At 46.9% G+C, this 21,947-nt stretch overlaps 1 protein-coding gene across 1 annotated transcript in view; it reads right to left on the reverse strand.

The window, feature by feature from the left end:
- The window catches only part of TNR (tenascin R), a 149,441-nt gene extending 134,119 nt beyond the window's left edge, over positions 1–15,322 (reverse strand). The window contains exon 1 of the mRNA XM_054038696.1: positions 15,267–15,322. The gene's annotated coding sequence lies outside the window, so the exon portion shown is untranslated. The remainder of the gene's footprint in view (positions 1–15,266) is intronic.
- Positions 15,323–21,947: the final 6,625 nt, after the last annotated feature.

Genomic DNA, 21,947 nt, shown 5'->3' on the forward strand with positions numbered 1-21,947 from the left:
TCAGTCTGATCACTTCCGTTCAACACTGCACTGCCTGGCGGAGAACGGCCAATGCCAAGAACTTCACTGCGGCCAACGATCCCATCCATTTCATTAGCGGAGAACACTGTAAAGCAGCATCCCTTGGGGGGTGCCTCAAGGAACAGAAATCAAGTGACAGTCAGCATCCCCAAGGATGGTGCATTAAGCTGATTGAGTTTAAACCTGCTGCCTGTCTAGCACCAGCTGATTTCTAAGCATGGGCCAACTTCCCCTGCACAATGAAACAATTCAAAGAGCCTTCCCAATCCTCCTGGGGGCTGTAGAAAGCTGCCTTTTGCTTATCTGCCTTATCAGAATCAGTGTGACAGACAGAGCTCATCTTTCAGCTAATGAGATTCCTTTTCATTCCTTAACACAACCCTCCCCCACTAGCCCCCCTCCCCTTCCTCTGTGATAGCTGGCGGTTTGTATTCCTGGGGCCCCTCCAGCCAGCTGAATGCCTTCCTTTACATGACAGGGAGGAGGCTGTCCCTGCCAGAAATTGCTCCTGAACTATTTATCAGGCTTCCACAGGCAGGAGGAATGAATGACTGACTGAGAGGCTGCTTGGCCTTAATCTTGCTAAGCGGTTCCAAACGAGGGTTGTCAAACCAGACAGTGGAACAGCTTCTGCTAAGTGTGTGTTCTCGTTCCCTACACGCATAGGGACGCGCGCACGGTTTCTGGTTGCAAATGAGGCCAGCCAGAATGCGTCAGGATTTCCCATGCCATGCTGCTGCGGCAGTGGGAGTCCCCGAATATTTTTAGCACGGGCTTTCCTGGCCAGATCCAGGCTCTTTGTCCAGCCCAAGAAAAGTGACATGAAAGCAGAGACTTCAGCCTCTTGAACACCGCATTGTATTTTATGTCACCCTCTTCTTCATTCCTCCATTTAGTAGCATTATGTCATCCGTGGCAGCAGGTAACCTAGAGGACTGGCCATTTTCTTTAACCCTTTGGGATGTACACACACGTGCGCTGCTAATGACACCCCTGGATTTCTGCAGCGACTGTATCCCAGACCTCTGGATCTGAACTCATGAGCCCCTACAGCTGCAGCTGGAGGACCAAGGCTGGGAGCCACAATGGGACTTAGGTGCTGCAATGCTGAGTGTCACGGTGCTGAACGTTTAGATGCCTAGAAAATCACAGGAACACTGCAATCCACGAAGCCTGACTTAGGTGCCTCGGCTCCCTATACAACGAATGGGAAGAGATAGGTTTCTCCCCGCCTAGTGGGCTGGCTTTTGTGGTTTCTAAGCGATACTGAGGTGAAGGGCATGTGCTGAGTCCTCCACTCTAGGTGTGTAACGCTGGACTACAGGGAGGCACCGAGCTCTGCTTAGAGATCCACGAACATGGGGCTTCGGTGCCTAAGCCACTTTTGGAGGGAATGAGTTAGGTGCCTGCCTCACAAACCAGCCAGAGGAGGAAGTGCCCACCTTATAGCTTGGCTCATGGTACTTAGAGCACTCACCAAGGCTGTGGGAGACCCAGGCTCAATTCTACCCTCTCTCTCAAAGGGAGCAAAACAATGTGAACAGGGGTGCTTTCCCACCTCCCTGACCTGTGGGTTATTCTGATGTAGGGCACCCTCAACCTCACCTGTTGAATGGATACATAATAAAGGACATGGTACCTGTTGCAATGCTGAGTTACTCCAGCTGGCGAGGGGGCTGGTGCGCACACACACGTGTGTGTAAAGTCTGGCCCTTGGGGGGGGGGGGGGGGGAAGAGGTAGAACACGGCTGCTGTTTGACAGAACATGACACCAGATTAGGAGGAACAGTGACGCATAGCTCAGGGGCACTTGACGTTGGCAGACTGCAATTACCCCAACTGGAATTTGGCCAGGACATCAAGATTTGAGCCCTGTCTTTTGCCAAAAATAACCATGGTACAATTAAGGTCACCTCTAGCAGTGCCATGAAACTATGTCAGGGTACTGGTTCAATGCTACCTGCAGCTGGGTTTTCCTTAGAGCTCCTCCATCCAAATTATAAGTAGGTCCATCCCTGGTTCACGTATGAATTGTGACACATGTACAGCCTGAAGGGCGATGGCTGCAGGCCGAGCCACAGGAAGACTTGGCTCAGGTCTTGGCTGCTACATCATTTTGTCCATTTATTTTTCAACACAAGAATGAGCAATTTAAGTTGACTTAATGATGCCTTGCGATGCTGATAGTGGTGGCAAATCATAAAGGGAATATTGTGATGTTTCTGCATGGTTTACTGGGCAGAATGAAGACCCAAGCCCCTCCCAATATGGTGTACATGATGTATTCTGTGATTACTACATTCTGATTAAAGAACATGGTTATGTTCACTCTGGTAGTAGGTAGAATTCTGTCTGTCTGCTGAGCTGCCGGAGTGTTTTATATTGAGCTAAGATTCGAACCAGCATCTCATGCACTCTCACTTAGTGAGTATGGGGGTGTGTGTGTAAAAACAACTCCTTTTCTAGGTCAGCAGGGTGATGTCTGGGCCTGCAGCAAGGCTCCTCATGAATTAACTATCTGGCCCAGAAGCAAGACTGTACAGTATCAGAGGGGTAGCCGTGTTAGTCTGAATCTGTAAAAAGCAACAGAGGGTCCTGTGGCACCTTTAAGACTAACAGAAGTATTGGGAGCATAAGCTTTCGTGGGTAAGAACCTCACTTCTTCAGATGCAAGTAATGGAAATTTCCAGAGGCAGGTATATATCAGTGTGGAGATAACGAGGTTAGTTCAATCAGGGAGGGTGAGGTGCTCTGCTAGCATTTGAGGTGTGAACACCAAGGGAGGAGAAACTGCTTCTGTAGTTGGATAGCCATTCACAGTCTTTGTTGAATCCTGATCTGATGGTGTCAAATTTGCAAATGAACTGGAGCTCAGCAGTTTCTCTTTGGAGTATGGTCCTGAAGTTTTTTTGCTGTAAGATGGCTACCTTTACATCTGCTATTGTGTGGCCAGGGAGGTTGAAGTGTTCTCCTACAGGTTTTTGTATATTGCCATTCCTGATATCTGACTTGTGTCCATTTATCCTCTTGCGTAGTGACTGTCCAGTCTGGCCAATGTACATAGCAGAGGGGCATTGCTGGCATATGATGGCATATATAACATTGGTGGACGTGCAGGTGAATGAGCCGGTGATGTTGTAGCTGATCTGGTTAGGTCCTGTGATGGTCCTGTGAAGGCTGTACAGATGCTCCAGTGTTTAAAGCAGAAGACCAGGAGCAAGAACTCCAGTGCTTGAGGCTTGGTGGGTATCTATCTAATTACACAGCAGAAGTGATGCATTATATTTTTGCAAACTGCACCTTCAAATAGGAGGAGGAGGAGTCCTGCCTGTCTGCTGTGAGGTGCTCCATTCTGGAAAGCAGTTTTGGATTCTGTGACTGGGTCAGACTCACTGTGCTTTGCCTCATGCAGATGCTACATTTGTTCTTTCTTGGTGTGTTGCTTTCCTTCATGTACAATCAATGCCCGTCTATCTGAAAGCCCAAGCCTGCTCTTTGTGTGTAGAAAAGCATGACACAGGACATGGATGAGGGTCAATGACATTGTTACAGCATTTAGACCTACAGAGCACAGATCTGGGTGGGTAAGTGGTCTCAGAACAGTGGAAATTCTTTATATTAGGCATATGGGAGTGAGTTGATTGTGTTGCACACTGCCTCATAACAGCAAAGAACGCGGTGTTCATGCAACACTGAGAAAAGCAGAGTGAGCAGCTCAGTAGTAATGAGCAGCGTGATTTGAAGGCTTTAAATTGGAGAGATTGTGGTCAGATGATTTGTGTGTGTTTTTAGTTGGCTGGAGAACTTGATTTTGGGGACTTCCCCCCAGCCCTGACCGTCCGAGGCACTACTGTTTTGCGTGGTGTCAAAGAGGTCTAACTCAGGCTGTGCACATGGGAAAAACAGTGCAGGCTGCATGAAAACAGCAATGGTGTTTTCCTGCCCCACTGATTAGTGCCCTGGAGCGAGACGTGTGCAGCAGTTGTACAGACCATAAGCACAGGCAACATGGGGAGACTGGGCAGCCAGAAAGGGGGCCTGGCCCAAGGAAAGAGCCCTTCACTGCCTCTTCCCCTATCTTATAATCCCTCCAGAGGCTCCACGGTACAAGGCACAACTGGAGGGCGGGTGTGCTTGGCTGCCTTATGGTGACCTCCTTTTCAAAATGCAAAAGTGGGATGCATGCAGGAGCCCTGCCCCCTGCTCCTCCTCTTCCCCCTGAGACCCTGCCCCAGCTAGGTGAGATGCTGGCTAGTGATAAGAGTCACTCAGGGAGTCTGGGCTACTGTGGGGTGCCCCAGACTCTCCACCTGCTGTGGGAGAGCTGGAGGGAGAGCCCCAGAGCAGTCCTGGCCCATGTCCCTGCCCAGGACAGGTGGAGGGTCCAGGGCTCCTGGGCAGTGCTTACCACTGCCTCACTTCAGCTTCTGACCTGGGATGGGGCCTTGTGATAAGGTGGAGCTAAGGCCCCTCTCACTAGGAAGAGGCTGGCACCACCCCTGAGCCTTGGTCAGGTGTGGAAATGTGCCGCAGGGAATCCAGGACAGCATTTGTCCCAGAGTCATTCAGGCTGGGACCAGGACTTGAAATGTACATTTTGGGACTGTCCCGCCCAATTAGGGACAAATGGTAACCCTAGTCTGCTCCCAGCTATTGTCAGTGCGCTGGTGGATACCCTCATTCCAGCGGCTGATGAAACAGATGCGGAGCAAGGCAGGAAGTGATGATGGATGGATGTCATGTGGCTCACATGGAGTTACTAATGGCGGGCAACTGTGGACTAGGTGGAAGCACATACAGAGAGCTACAACCCTTACATGGATGGCGAAGCATTGATACTGAGGGGAAGCAGTGTGGATTAGTGGCTAGCACAGCAGACTAGGATTCAGGTGGCCTGGCTCTGGCTTGCTGAGTGACTGTAGGAAAGCCCCTTTGTTTCGCTGTGCCTCGGTTTCCCCATGTGTAAAATAGGGACAATGATAGCGGGCTCCTTTGTAAAGCACTTTAACACCTACTGCTGAAACGGGCTATTGAAGAGCTCAGTATTATATTTATTATTATAATTGAAACCCAGACTTTGTCAAGACAGGCAACAGCACCAGAGTCACCTGGCAAGCTCAGGATCCCATCTCCTGCTGATTAACCTTCCCCTCTCCCTCCCCCCCACTACCCGAGCAACTGGTCATTGTTTAGTTTCATTCTCTGCTCAGCACCTCCCCCGTGTGAGCATCCATGGGCTTGTTTCACTTCATTCTGGCCCACTCCTCACAACTGGCCAATAGTGAGCGATTGCCTGGGCCCTGCTCTTGCTGCCTGTTGCTGTGGTGGTTTGATAGGAAATCCACCATCCACAGGCTCTGGTGCTTGGCCCTGTCTTGCCCGAGTCACCACTGGCTGAAATGCTTTTAAAGGGGACACTTATGGGCACGATGTGTTCATCTTTGTATCTGCTTTTTTCTCCTGCTGGCCTGGTCCGCTCACTTGGCACAGCTGTGCTCCCTGTCGCGAGGCGTTTGCTGGGAAAGGCCCTCTTTCTTTATAGGCCTCATCCAAGACCCACTGCTGTCAATGGGAGCCTCTCCTGTGACTTCAGGGGGCACTGGCTCAGGCTCTGGAGTTCTCTCTTTTTCGCAACCAGAAGATACCTGGCTCCTTTTTCTTCTGTGCGCATCCCAGTTGCAAGCTAATGTGGACATCACAAACTCTGGCCAAGTTTAGCGCCAGGTTCATGGCTAGTCCTAATATCTATAATGGAGCAATTGGAAGACCCCCAGATTCAAATATCCCTGCCAGGATCAATATTATCGCCTTGTTAAATTAAACCATGACTCTTTAAGATCTGCCCTGCCTTCCATTTTGATTATTCTATAGTGCCCACAAATGTGGCTATTAATTTTTAGGGCCTGATCCTGCACCATTGAATCTGATGGGCTTTTTTTTTTATGCCTTCAGTGGGAGCAGGACCATGCGCTTAAGTGTGCTAGTTACTATGGTATCTATGTTTAAATTGCTTCTGAACTTGGGCAGGGTTTTTTCTCCTATGTTTTTGGGAGAGCTGTTGCAAATTTTTTTTCTCTTTACATCAAAGTGTTAGGCGGCAACTGGCCAGCAAATGAACTTCCAGTTACTTTGTCCTTTGGTATGCTGGGTTATTTTGACTTCACTTTTTTTTTTGTTTCAAAACTGATTTAAAAATAATCGAGTCCCTTCTGTGACTGCAAATGAACATTTGGTGATAAAGTATGTTCCTAGGTTATCTTGGAGGAAAGTGCAATCTACTGTACTTTCTAGTTTTTCTCCATTTCATTGATTTTTGTTAGCTCTTATCTTCCATTCTTTATTTCACAGTTGCCTGAGCATTAAAGGACATTTCTTCTTCTCCTCAGGCATGTGTAGACAGCACCTTAAACCTCTGCACATTAAAATATTGGCTCCCAGCAGGCAGACAGAAATGTTCAGTGAGCTCTGAGTGAAATGGTCAAATGAGTGTTCATATCACATGCTATCATCCACCCCAGACTGCAGCCAGCTGCTGCTAGTTACTTCCCCCTCTCTGGATCAGTTATACAACTATAAGGCCTGATCATGCAATCCTTACTCAGGCAAGTAGTCCTTAGTCATGGAAGTAATGCCATTGACTAAGAGATGCAGAATTGTGCCGTAGGGCCTGATCCAACATCTCCTGTAGTCGTTGAGAGTCTTTCCAGTGACATCAGTGCCAAATGAAGCTGATCCGTAAAGGGTTTGCTGGTGGGTATTTGTGACCATTGTCAAGGCCATAAGAACTACTATTGCCAAAATGACCTGCAGGAACTCGCTCTTCTGCCGGGGTAACGGTAGAGTAGGGAAAGGTGTGCTTAAGGGGCAGCAAGTAATAAAGCTGTGTCAGAACCATTCCCCCTACCTGTCCCATTACTGGGGTTCAGATGTTTAAAGAGGCATAAGAACGTAAGAACATAAGAATGGCCATACTGGATAAGACCAAAGATCCATCCAGCCCAGCATCCTGTCTTCCAACAGTGGCCAATGACAGGTGCCCCAGAGGGAGTGAACCTAATAGGTAATGATCAAGTGGTCGCTCTCCTGCCATCCATCTCCGCGCTCTGACAAACAGAGGCTAGGGACACCATTCCTTACCCATCCTGACTAATAGCCATTAATGGACTTAACCTCCACAAATTTATCTAGTTCTCTTTTAAACCCTGTTATAGTCCTAGCCTTCACAACCTCCTCAGGCAAGGAGTTCCACAGGTTGACTGTGCACTGTGTGAAGAAGAACTTCCTTTTATTTGTTTTAAACCTGCTGCCCAGCACCTCTGACTCCAGTTAGTGTTAGAGGAAGCAGCAGTTGCTCAGCACCTCTGAAAACCAGACTGCTTATTTAGGAGCTTAAATATGAAGCAAGCAATTTAACTTGAAAGGCCCCCGCATGTGACAATATTGGCCAGTGTGTCTAGCAGCAATGGAGAGTCATGTGGGCTTGTAGGAGAGCTGTGCTGGAGGCAGTTTCAGTTCCTCTGCTGTCTTGCAGAGGCAGGAAAAATAATCCGTCAAGAAGAACCTCCAAATTATACATACAAGGGAGGGGAGAGCTCCCAGCACATCAGGGATGCTTGAGAAGGGAAAGAGGAGCCTTGCTCTGCCTCAGGCACTTGACGCTGATGCAGTTGGCCTAAAATAGTTATGCACCGAGCTCTTTTATCTTAGTAAAACTCGTGTGGCATGAGCCAGCACTTAGAGAATAAATAAACCCTTCCACACAAGCTATGGAATAATAATACACACACTTTACAGGCTGGATTAGTGACTGTGCTAAAGCCAAGGGCCAGGAGAGAACAGCAAGACTTTCCTTCCTATGTTGGAACCCACAAATACCTTCTTCAGGGCTAATATTTATTCTCTAAGTGTAATATTGATGCTGGGTGTTCTAAGGTGTAGGTTCAAACCATAGCACCTAGGAACAAAGCAGTTCATTTCTATATCTTAGGTGTACTTGATGTTCAAATGAAACAAGTGCTCAGATACTATGATGGTATAGTCAAGACCCGTACCGAGGAGAGCAGAGCTCTTTCTGTGTTATTCTGGGGATTATTTTTTGCCCACTTGAGAATCATTCTGACGACATCAGGACCTTGGTACCCTGAGTTTATGCTGTAACCCACTTCTCCATTTGAAGGTTGTCATTCTTCTGCTGCCCTTCCTAATTTCCCTTCCTGTATCAACGCACAATCACATTATTTTTCTTTCCTTGGTCTAGAAGGGGGAAACAGATAGTCTCTTCCCAGATCCCCATTAAGAGTAAGCATCAGAGATACTACTACCTTTGAAAAACGTGGCCCATCCATGTCGCTTCATCTGTGGCTTCCCAAGGCAATGGGTATACCTACCCAGAGGTGGCTTCCCAATGCACGATCCTTGTGGCAATCCCTATGCTGTGGGTTAGTATACCTAGACTTATACAAATGCTACTGTGAAGGTTAATTTTGGTATAATATTTCCAACTGAGATAGAGTAACATATTCTTCCTCCATAGAGGTGAACTACTAAAACCATTATCTGAATCATTACCACCACTGAAATACTTGTATTCCCATTAATTTCTTGACATTTACACACATTTCTATCCCGTTCAGTCACTGATCAACTTTTGGAATGTTAAATTGCAACCCTGTCACCAAACATGATCACTACTTCCATGAGAAGGATCTGTGTCCCATCATCACTGACTAGTTACAGCCATCGTCCTCTTCACTGCAGTCATCCGCAATCTCCTGCCGTCCTTTCCCATCACATTTTGCATTTCCACTGCCCATCTTCATTATCGTCACTGTTATCACCACAACCCTCCCACTCCAGTCCTTAGCAAAGCCCTCCCAGTGCCTCATCCTTGCTGGGCACCAGGCTCTGAAGGGCAGCATACTCTTAGTGCATAAAGCACTACAACAGCCACCTGGGTCACTTAATGTGTCCCTGTCAGCAGTCACGTCTGTTACATACTTCCTCCGCCGGTACAGCTCTGAACAGCACTACAATGATCTGGACTTCTGTTGTGTTTCCAGTTATACAGTCCCTCCCCACCCCATCTTTATCTCAGTTTCACTTTTGTTTCAGACACTGACAGCTTCAGTGCATCCATTCTTCATTAGCCTCATTGTCGCCTCCACCACCACTTATCATGAAGCGTGAGCAACATAATCCTCACTAGCATCAGTGTCCTCATTTCTTCCATAACAACAATCATCTTTTCTACTACTGCAGTCATTACCTCATTATACCTCCATTCCCTTTTCGAATCATCTCCATTAGAACCACATTACCTTGAACAACAACTCCATTCCAATCTGTTATCTTCCTTATCTTCTTTACTATAGTTATCTGCACCTCCTTCTTTATAACTATCATCTCCTCAATTACCATTCCATTATCTTTATTACTACCCCTGTTACAGTCATAATTATGCCCTTTACAGTTTTGATATCTGCATCTCCACCCATCCAATTCCATATCTCTGTCACCTCTGTTAGCAGCAGCAGCACGGCATTACAACTCAGTTATCTTCATTGTCCCCATTAGATAATTCACTTATCTTCACCATCACCACCTTTATTAGAGTCCTAATTATCTCCATCCTGATTTTCATACTTTAATTATTTTTCCATTACAGATTTATTGTCTTTCATTATCACGTCCTTCATCAGTCAATCTCTCTTCCACTACAGTGTCACAGGCCACATTATTAGCTGATGGCAAGTGACACTGAAGTCAGTGGAGATCTGCAGATTTACACTAGCTGAAGATCTGGCCTGGTATCTTCATCACCGTTATCTGTGATAGAGATCATCCCCTCCACTTCACTGCCACCATCTTCACCAGCACCCCCTATTACAATTCCATCATCTCCGCCTCTATTACAGTCATAATTATCTCCATTACACTTCCATTATCCCCAGATTTATCTCCAGTGCAAATTTTATGATCATCATGACCTGCTCCTCCACAGTCGTCAGCATCCCTATCGCTGTTCCATCCAGTCCCTTCAGCCGCTCCTCTAGCACAGTGAGAAGCACAGCATCTCCTCTGCTAAAATACTATTATCTTAATTGTCATTTCTACTGCAGCCAGCACCTCCATTACGGCCCCATTCTTTTCATTATCGCCTTGATTACAATTAGAAGTGCTTCCATTACAGTGCTACTCTTTTGATTCATTTGTCTATTACAGTCTGCAGGAGCCCACCCACACATCATAATTCTATTGTCTCCAACAACGGCTCAATTAGAGTTTAATCACACACTCTTTGCAGCCGCTCATTGCTGACAGTGCTGCCATAACCATCTGCATTACCACCACCACAATTCCATGTACCCTCTTGGAACCATCTTTCCTACCTGGGGTGTGCTTTTGAGCAGAACGCCTTGTGCTACCGCTGGTAACAGGCCTGCTTTCCACAGCGCGCAGCATAGATCTACAGTGTAAATGGAAGACGTTGAAAGGCACAGTGCTGACACAATGTCTGCACTGAGGGGCTCTAAGCCGACGGGGCGAAGACCCCACACTGCCTTATCTGCCCTTCCCCAATGCTAATCTTCCCCCAGTTTCCATGGACATTTTCTCTCTTCCATGCTATCCACCTGGTCTTTGTTTGGGAATTTCAGTTCTAATAAGTTCAGCTGCTTAGAACCGAGCTGCTGCTCTCCTTAGAATCATAGAAATATTGGGCTGGAAGGGACTTCAAGAGGTCATCTGCTCCATCCCCTGCCCTTAGCCAGCACCAAGTACACTTAGACCGTCCCTGACAGGTGTTTGTCTCACCTGTTCTTAAAAACCTCCAATGACAGGGATGTCACAACCTCCCTTGGGAACCTGTTCCAGTGCTTAACATTCCTTAGCATTAGAGTTTTTCCTAATAGCTAATCTAAAACCCCTTTGCTGCAAACCAAGCCAGTTGCTTCTCGTCATACCCACAGTGGACAAGTAGAACAATTGATCACCCCCCTTTTTAAAACACTTCAGATAGTTGAAGACTTATCATATTCCCCCTTCATAACATGTTAATTGAATGTTTTAGGATTTCAAATCAAGTTTGATTCTGGTTTTATGTGAAAGTCAGGCTTAGTTATTGTCTCATACATTGTGATTCACTGAATATCCTTTTCCTTTCCAGCCCAACCAATTGCTAATAAAGGCTTGCCTATATCTTATGTTCCCTCATCCTGTTAGCCGGACTGTTTCAGTGTTAGCTGTACAGAACTAGTTTATGGTTGAAAGATATCATTTGGCCAGCATGCACAGAAAATGTATGACTATACTCCCTGTAACAAGTTCTTGCAAAGAAGAAGCATGTCAGAATGGGGATAAGTTAGATGAGAAGAGGTGAGACCTATTGGTGGACAAAACAGCCGTACCATGCCCATGGGACTGATTACCAGCTGGACCAGGATTCATTTCACAGCAAGCTGGACTGATTGTTAGCCAAAGCTATAGGAGACCGACACTGAGTACAGACAACATGCAAACAATTCATGAACAGGGTGGTCGGGAATTTCAAAGAAGCCTAAAGCAGCTAGGTGCCCCGCCATAATCTCTAGCCTGGCATAGGATTGGCAGACACTGTGGCAGTAAACTGGATTAAATCCACCCATTTTGTAAATGCTGAGTATTTCAGTATCCTGCATTGACATCATTACATCCACAGCATCCTGCTTCCATTGTGAATCTATGCTCTCTATGTCAAGTGTTATCAGCATAGCAGGGCATTTTGCTAAAAAGCATGTCACAGCTCTCACTCTCAAAACCAGGCATGTGAATTCACTGTGACCAGTGTTACTGTCCTGCATATAGATAATTGCCATTCACCTCAGCCTGTTCACACGCTGCTTTGCTATGCTGACATGTTGAACAGGGAGGACAGCCACACTCCATTGAGCTGATGCTAGATACTGGTTCAGCTCTGTCAGTTCGGTGGGAATCTTTGTACTTGCCCTGTTTTCAGAACAGGCATCTTACAGAACCGAAACTCTCCTTGGTGATGTACTGGAAGAAAATCAGCCCTTTGCCAGCGTTGTCTTATTGCACTGGTGACACGTGTACTTGCAGAGTTCCATTACGGGAAAATGGACCATTTCACTGCTTTTAACATGAGAGTTGCTAATGCACATGCACAGAAAGTTCCTATCTGCTTAAGCCCTGACTCCACTGTGACAAACAGTAGTGACTCTCTGGCATGCTTGCCTGTGCAAACGCATTTGTGCATAAAGTCAATCCCTTCCCACCAACATAAGAAACTCAGATGCTTGCCTCTGACTTTCTGGGAAGCTGGGTCCTAGGAGATACAAACGCGTGAGCCGGATTTGGGAAAAAGAGAATAATGCAATCCAGCACAGCAATGTGTATAAGGAAGATAAACAGATCCACGCTGTAATTTCAGTGGCCAGAACTCCAGTGGGGTTCTTTAGGGAGCATTTTTAAACCCAGATTTGTTTAAAGCAAACAAAAAGAAAGCCCAGTTAAATCTAGCTATCTGTTTCATGTTATTATTTCTTTGTCATAGAGTAGCACCTAAGGGCCGCAACTGAAATCAGAGTCCTGCTATGGCAAATGCTGTACACACATAGACACAGTCCCTGTGCCAAAGATCTGACAAGCTACCCACAGGAAGTGCAATGATCCCCATTTCACAGATGAGGAACTGAAGCACAAGGCATTTAAGTGACTTGCCCAAGAGCATCACACTGTGGAAGAGCTGGGAATCAAACCCAGACCTCCTATGTCCTAGTCTAGTGCCATCAACAAACATGGAGAAAAGCTTGTCTACTGTACATGTGATCAGAGAGGAAACTCTGGCCTCCTCTTCACCTTCCACTTGTACTTCAGAGCAGAGGCATGGGGGCTCTTGCTTCTTTTGATGCCATGGGCCAATAGTGGAACTAAGGGGGGGGGCCTTTAGGTGTATGTGTGGCACCTTTTCACATGGGGCTGGAGAGTGAACCTGCCCTCCACTCACTTGGCAGTAGTCGTGCCTGTCCTACAGTGCTGAGCCTGGCTCCCTGCTCTGGGTGTTGTGACATGGCACATGGCTATGTGTGGTGCTGTGACCCCATGAGCTATGTCACGACGCCACTCATTCAAATTTGGCCTGGCCGCCCCTTGGGCATGATGGGTCAAACAGGAATGGTGCTGCAACCCCATGTGCCAGGTTGCAATGCCCGGGGCGGGAAGCTGGGGCCTGCCCCATGGGACAGGAGATGCTGCTGCCAGGCGAGCCGTGGGCAGCCACCATGAATGACTCATTGCTTCCCGATTGCAAAACCTGGCTCTGCCACTGGTCTGGGCTATGGTGATTTCTTACCACTTATTTATTATTTGTATAACAGCAGCATCTAGAAGTGCCAACCAGACTGAGGGCCCATTGTGCTAGGGGGTGTACTTATAGATAATAAAACAGAGTCCCTGCTCCAAGGACCTTACAATCTTAGTTTACAACAAAATGCAACAGGTAGATGAAACCAACAAATAAGAAACGGGAAGGAGTAGCAGCAATACATGTGTTTTTGCACAGACTGGCTGTGTGTACAGTATGTAGGCACAGCTTATTTTTTTAATGCTATAGACAAGCAGATCAGTAACAGGAACCGCATTTACCATCTGCTTAGCCATTATCAGCTTGGCAGCATTTTGTCGGCATCACATACCGCTCTTCCCCAACAAAATGAAGTTGTGTGATGTCACTGTAGCATGAGAACATGGAGTACGCCCATATAGAACAGAGATTATGTAACAAAATACTTATGACCTCGATGGCTGCTTTATGATGCTCATGTTGTGTTTGCTGTATTGATTTCTTCACATTAGAAACTCTTCTAGATAATTTGTACCTGTGCTTATTACTTTGACAGCTGCCCCAAAACTTTAGCAGATTTATTACTGTAGCTGGTGCAAGTCTGGCCGTGATTATGACCTTTTTCATTCGCTGTTCATTAAAGCTGTTTTTTTGAAAGACACTAATACATTTTCATGAAAAATGTCGAAATAATTGGTTCACAAATGTAAAAAAGGAATATTTTTAGAGATTTTTCAAGGAATGTTTTTTACTCAGGGCTTGTCTTCACTACCCACCTGGATCGGTGGGTAGAAATTGATCTCTTGGGGATCGAATTATCGCGTCTTGTCGGGATGTGACAATCGATCCCTGAATCGACGCGCGTACTCCACCAGCCCAGGTAGGAATAAGCGCCGTCGACAGGGGAGCCGCAGCGGTCGATTTGCCACCGTCCTTACAGCGGAGTAAGTTGGATCGGATACGTCGAATTCAGCTACGCTATTCGCGAGGCTGAATTTGCATATCTTAAATCGACCCCCCCCCCAGTGTAGACCTAGCCCCAGACTATCCAAAAAGAAACCTTCAGACCACGTGTCATTCCAAAAACCCAGAGGGCCAGATTTGCAGGTGGTGTGCCTTGGAATGGAAGTCACTGGAGCTGTAGCAATTTATACCAACTAAGGGGCTGTTCACCTGACTTCAATGGAGTGGTGGCATTTTACACCAGTTGGGTATCGGGCCCAGACATTTTATTCTTTCATAAACACGAGCAAAGACTCTTTGGAAAGCAGACTGAAGGGGGGAAATGCTGAGAAGAATAAAATATCAGCGTAAATAACTCATTCTTAGAAGAGCTTTGCACTGTCTGGTTCTTTATACTCTGTATGAAGGAAAAACGAGAACATCTGGAAATCTTTGGAATGAAAAGGAAACATGAGTTTTCCTTCGACGTCAGAAAGAGTTATGGCGGATGCTAAAGGGACGTAGAGATGTTTTATTATGGGCTTTGAAGCACTGGAAGTTTTTGGTTAGGTTAGTAAATAATTCAAAAAATGATTTGCGCTGGCCCATCTGAGCTCAGGTATTGCGGGAATAAAGAACAAACCCCTGGTATCACCGAGCACAGTAATACATTTTTATTACCAGCCACATAATCACTAGCTTCCTGAAGTACATTATTAAAAACAAGGTTAGTACTAGCTGGTACAGACCCCATTAGTCCAGAGCCCCAGCTTGCGAGGCGTCCAATAAATAAAATACCATTTGGGGCCATTTCATTACGTCTGTGGTAGCCAGGCATGAAGCTGAGTTCTGCTCGGACTATCTGCAGAACCACCCACTGCAAAGCACCAAGGGACAATGAACCCCACCCGGACGTTGGAGATTTGGGCGGGAGGGGAAAGCACAAAGTAAGAAGGTCCGGTACCTGCTAGAGTAGGTGGTTTGGTTTTTTCCTTCCTCGGCACCCTCTCCTGGATCCAGTTCTCAAATGGAAATAGCCTGTTTATCGAGGTAAGATGCTGTAGCCACCTGTAGAGAGAAAGGTACAAGGGTGTTACCTTTTCATCTCAAGGCAGAGACTTGCACTTGTGGAGATGTCCAGCTTTCAGTGACATGCACATTTCAAGCCTGTTTCCCACTTTTAGCGGGAGGATGGCACATCTTGGCTTGTCTCCCTCCTTGCCTGCTCTGTTAACTCTTTAAGCTCCCATCCACCTGGGGGAGGTCAGTGCATTGTCCTCTGCAGTGATGTACCATCACATGGCATTTCATCATCAAAGAGAAGGCTGTAAAAGCCTTCAGTTTGGAGGGCAGTAATCAGGTACCCAGCTATTATAAGACTCCGGTGGGGATAACAGTATTAAAATAGTGTTTGTGTTAGTTAACAGCACTTGGTCTCAAAATAAGACTAGCACAGTGGCTCTCAACCTTTCCAGACTACTGTACCCCTTTCAGGAGTCTGATTTGTCTTGCCTACCCCCAAGTTTCACCTCACTTAAAAACTATTTGCTTACAAAATCAGACATAAAAATACAAAAGTGTCACAGCACGCTATTACTGAAAAATTGCTTACTTTCTCATTTTTACCATACAATTATAAAATAAATCAATTGGAATATAAATACTGTACTTACATTTCAGTGTATAGTATATAGAACAGTATAAAGTCATTGTCTGTATGAAATTTTAGTTTGTATTGACTTCACTAGTGCTTTTTATGTAGCCTGTTGTAAAACAAGGCAACTATCTAGATGACTCAATGTACCCCCTGGAAAACCGCTGTGTACCCCCCAGGGTTACGTGTACCCCTGGTTGAGAACCACTGCCCTAGGGAAGGGCTGGAAGGCCAGAAGGAATGGAATCTCCCACACACACACTTTCTGCTTTGCTGCATCACTGCCACTCAGCAAAGACAGAACCATCTCTTGCCCACAGAATATTCATGCTGCATCCCAGATATACTATGCTGCATTACGTTGCCCCCAGCAAAAATGAAATAATTCTGATTACTCTGATCAGATTCCTATGGAGTCATGGAAATTAGAAATGGAAACGACCTGTTACATTCTAATACTGTAATATAATTACTTTGCAATTGGCCCCCTACAGCTTTCAGAAACTTTAATGAATTAAGCAGTACAACACCCCTGTGACATATGTAAATATGGTTATCCTTATGTGGCAGGTGGGGAAACTGAGGCACAGAGAAAGCTGATAACTTCCCCAACTTCACACAGTGAGTCAGTGATAGAACCCAGATTTCCCTGAGTCTTGCTTCCACCTTTAAAGAGATGCAAAGGGGTAGATTCTGGCCATAAATGGGCAATGGTGATTTCCCCTGGTGGAAGGGTATGCCCCACTGATGTGAAGTGGGCACAGCCAGCTCCTGGGTCAGCTGCTCCGCTGAGCCCCAGCATAATGGGTGTACCGAGGGAAGAAGAAGAAGAGGTAGGTGCATGGCAGAGGTCCACTCTGCTAAACTGGTTCCCCAATGGTGTAGGGTCCCTCTGTGACCTTATACTGGCGGTGTAGGTTAGACTCAGGGCCGGCTCTAGGCACCAGCGCTCCAAGCATGTGCTTGGGGCGGCACTTTCCAAGGGGCAGCACTCTGGCTCTTTTTTTTTTTTTGCTTGGGGAGCAAAAAGCCGGGAGGCAGCCCTGAGTGGAGATGAGCTGTAGCGGTGGGGGGGCGCGGGGAGGGTCGCAGGAAGTAACCCTGGAGGAGGGGCAGAGGAACTGTTCCCCCCCAGCTCACCTCCACTCCACTGCTGACTGCTCCCCCGAGTGTGCAGCCACTCCACTTCTCCCCCCTCCCTCCCAGGCTTGCCGCATAAATCAGCTCTATTGCGGCAAGCCTGGGAGGGAGGGCTAGGAGGGGAAATGCGGCGCGCCCGGGAGAGGAGGCGGGGCCTTGGATTTGGGGAAGGGGTTGGAATGGGGAGGAGAAGGGGCGGAGTTGGGGTGGGGCCGGGGGGGGGGGGGAGAACACGGGAAATTTTTTTTGCTTGGGGCGGCAAAAAACTTGGAGCCGGCCCTGATTAGACTAGAGCAACCCATAACTTCCTTCCCTGTGCTGAGCAGAGCTCGCGTCAGGGGAGAACTGAGTCTAGAAGCGTGCTGTCACTGGTGTTGGATCCAGAAGAGAGGTCATCTCCCTGCTCTGTGGTGTGGTGCCTCTGTGTACTCTCACGGAGTGGGTGAATGTTTGGAGACAGATTCGGCAGTGCTGCTAGCTCAAGAACTGTCCTAGTGAGATTACAGTTCATGGCGGGGGAGGAGGAGGGAAATCTCCTCCAAGCAGCTTATGATTTCACCACATCACACCCTGAATCAGTAAAGAGGTGACTTCTGAGTTTGGCTCTGACCCAAAACTGAAATGAAAAGCAGAAGGAATTGGTTTGAATCTAGAGATCTGAACTGAGCTTCCCCACCAATGTGAAAGGATTTGGACCCTAGACTCTGATGACAAGCCATCCCTAATATGATGCTCCAAAGGGCATGAGTTTGGACACCATCTCACTCAGAGTGGAATCCAATTTGCTGCTCACTATCAGCCACAAGTAGCTGCCACATTACTACTTTCCAAGGTCTAGATTATGACATTCCTTGTGTGGGCATAGGGGGGAAGAACCTTAGGGGCATGCCCCATGGATGCTCCCCAAAAAGGACAAGGAGGGGTTGCTTCTAGGGGGGGCTTGGCTAGCACCTGTACTCCCTACAGCGCCCCTGAGTTGGCGCAGTTCCCCAGCACCTCAGGGCTGTGCTTTATTGACTCAATCTTGCTGCATATATCTTGCTGCCTCTTAATGAATAGTGGGCCTAGATTGTCACCCTCCTGGCTGAGCACTTCCACTGACTTCAATGGGGACTACTCATGTGAGCAGCCACTTCCTAAGTGAGTAGCGAGATCACGGCCTTGCCCTTGGATTATTTCGCCCTGTATTTAGCTTCTATTTTACAGATGGAATCTCGCTGCATTATTTCCTCTTTATATTTCTAGCCCCTTTCTATTATTCCTCTATCCTCACCCGTTTTTGCAACACCTCCCAATATAGTACCAGCTGTGCAGCACTTCAGACAGGCCCTGTTCGCCGCCTTCCTGCCCTCTCATTAATGACGATATTAAATAAAACGGAGCCTGCCAGCCTTCCCCGCGGTGGCACCCCACCGGCCAGCCCCCCTCACCTGCTGCTTTGCTCTTCATCATTACCCTGCATCTGTGGGGGTCCAGCCAGTTTTCAGTCCATGGGAGAGGGCTCATCCACAGCCCCTAGGAATGAATTATTCAAGGAAGCTTGTGCGAGGCTTTACTGAGTTCTAAATACATTACACATCCGTCACATTTCCTTCATGCGCTCATTTGGCAATCCATTAAAAAGTTAATTAATTTTAATGTCTGGCTTTCTGTACTGATGCCTGGAATGGGCTTCAAAAATAAAACACATCCAAATCTGTCTGAAACAATCACACAGGGGGACTGATGGGAACTGGCTGTTTCACAGAGGTGGTCTCCCTCTCTTGTATTATTCGCTACATGGTTTCAGATAGAGGTCTTATTCCTCTTGAACTGTTCTAGTGAGCTGCTAAAATAGTTTTGGGCTCTGCTTCCGAGGTGGCTGCATTTCAGAACTGTGATGTATACAGTGTTATAGGTGGGTCTGAGCTGTAAAATTTGGATCTGTATTTTGAAACCATGCAAAGGGACTGATCCAAAGGGTAAAATATTCAAAAGTGCCTAAGTCCCATTTTCAAAAGTGAGTTAGGAGCCTAAGTGTCTCATCGCAAGTCAATGGGATTTTGACTTCAAGGAGCCTCTTTAGAAATTTAAGGTCCTAACCACAGTTGCCAACTTTCATGTGGTAAATAAGCATCCCAACTTTCACAATGAGCCAAAAATCAAACTAATCCCATTTCAAAACAAGGCCAAAACAAGCCAATCCCTAAGAACCCCAGCACTCGATGTGACTAGATCCGCCCAGCGTGCAGTCTGGGACCATGGTGGGCCCGCTGTGCACCCCTGACTCTCTCCCCCCCTTGACCCTGCTTGCCCCCGCTTGCCGGGAGCCAATAAAAAAAAAGAAGCAAGAAGCTACAACAAGCAACAAGCCAAACAAGCTACAAGCCATAAACTAGCCAATAAGCAACTCACAAGCCAATTAAGCTAAAATCAAGCCCAATTTCTGTTTTTTTTTCATGGGTTAGGCATGTCTGGTCCTGTCTCACTTCAGGCACATCTGAAAATTTTACCCAAAGGGCTGTGGGAAGCCTCCCTCAGTTCGAGGTTTTTCCAGTCTGACTTCACTCACTGACGAAGGCTGGGACATTCTGCTCCAGATCTGGAATCTGAAACCACCGTCCATATTCTTAGAGTTATAGATTCTTTAAGGCCAGAGTGACCATTCTGGTCATCTAGTTTGTCCTCTTGTATAACACGGACTGTAAACCACCACTCAGCACATTGGTATCCATTCATTCCTGCGTTGAGCCTCTGGCGGGAAGATTTCAAGCGAAGGCCAAGTTTTCTAGAGTGATCTCCAAATGTGTCCATGCAATCACTCTGTGTGCACAAAAATCCCCACGCTACCCCCCAGTTCAGGACAGCACTTAAAGTTAAGCATATGGTTAAGTCTTGCTGACTTCAATGCAACTTATGCTAGTGCTTAAAATTAAGCATGTACTTAAGTGCTGGCCTGAGTAGGGCTGCTTTCCTGATGTGGGGCTATCGTGTGCCGAAATATCATTTGAGTTGCTTTGGAGTCTTTCAAGTGCCTGTCCTCTGCTTTGGGCACGTTTACCACATTAAATCAGATATTTAATTCTAAACACCATATAATAAACTCCTCCCCCAGTAGTGGAATATTTATGGTTACCTACCACTCTAATCACAGTCATCACATTGGTCCCATTTCCTTACCCCGTCATTCAGCTCTCTGTCCCCAAATGCCTAGTGAAGCACTGCAATATGGCCAGAAAGCTAACCAATCCAGGCCCTGCTGGACCAAGGAGGGAAGCAGAATCCAGGGAAGGACTCTTCGGGAGAACTTGTGAGCAGTCTCCTTCCAGTTCAGCCTGCAGCGGGTTCCATCTCACACATCCCTGCTAGGCAGTATTGCACATGAAGGGAGCTGGTGTCCCAGGCAAGCGGCTCCCATGTGTACGCACACATTTAATCTTGGAGTCCGTAAATTTGCAGGCTCAAATTCTGGGAAGTGCTAAGTGCCTCCTGGGTGGTATGGAACAGCTGCAGCTCCCCCTGGAGCTCAAGGGTATTGAGGTGCTGAGCATGTCTGCGTAGCTCATGCTGAGGCCCTTTGAAAATCTGTCGGTGTAAAACGCCTTGGGATCCTTGGCATGGACAGGTCTGGAGTCATATAGTCATGTGAGTGCTGCTTGTTATAACAATCACAGTCATACCTTGCGCTCTCCCCATCTGCTTGTTGTACCTGTTGTTGGATACTTAGCAAACTCTTTGGGGGCAGGGACCATCTTTTCATTGTAGCCTCTAGGAATCACCATAATACAAATAAATAATAGAGAATCAATATAAATGATCACGCTGTAAAAAGGGAAGATTTGGATACACGCCCATCCTTCTCTGCAGACGGCAGGGATCTAATCTGGATGTTTGGCAGCCTTTGAATAGATCTGGTCGGTGTCCCCTATGAGTGGGCAATTTTCATTATACACAGATGATTGCAGACTGCAAATAATTCATTACCTTCTGTTTGGAAGTCTAAATGGGCTCCATGAACTCAGTAGAACAGCTTCCATAATCTGCCTGCGCTAACTTGTTGAAACTTGCTGGTCCGCCAGGTACATTCCACTGGCTTTTCTGCAGCGGAACACTGCTGCCTGCTGCCTAGATCACTGCTCGGGGGACATTGTTAAAGCAGGACATTATTCTAGCCTTCTGTTTCTCTGTTGCCCAGTGGGGATAGCCCCTCGGCAAAAATCCCGCCAGCCACATCACGAGCTCCTGACAACAGGGATTTCAGTAGAATGCAATGGAAACTTTGTTTTACACCCTCTGATTTGGACACATCCTCCAGTAGTAAAAGGCCTCTGGTGCATAATGGTTAAGCAAGAACAAAATGTGAAACGCTACATTGAAAAGGGCGCACCTTGGAGAGCTCTTAAATGTAGCTTAATTACATTAGTTACACACCAGTCGAGGGGGTAATTTAGCATCTTGAGACATATGCTTTGCTCACTAAAATGAGACATAACTGAAAAATGAACACAGACTGTGCACGTGCTGCCGTTTCCCTATGACCGGGGAGGCTACAGGCTCTGGATCTGTCTGACAATGAGAGATGCATTGTCTGTAGTGCTCTAAATATGCATAACTTCTTGTGTCCTGTACAGATGGAGAGTGATAAGTGATACCTTTAAAAATCTGGGGTTAAGCTCTTTGGAGCAGGGACTATCTCTCGCTGTGTTTGCAGGGTACCCAGCACAATGGGGCTCTGAGGTTGGTTGGGGTTTCTACAGGGTATTGCAATGCAAATCATAATCATTATGAGTTGCCCTATTGAAATGAGTAGGATTACTGATGGGAGTGAAATAAAAGGGGTGTGTTTGCAGGATCAGGGCTCCGGCATGCATC

This window comes from Malaclemys terrapin, chromosome 8 (assembly GCF_027887155.1).
Source record: "Malaclemys terrapin pileata isolate rMalTer1 chromosome 8, rMalTer1.hap1, whole genome shotgun sequence".
Taxonomy (NCBI): Eukaryota; Metazoa; Chordata; order Testudines; family Emydidae; genus Malaclemys; species Malaclemys terrapin.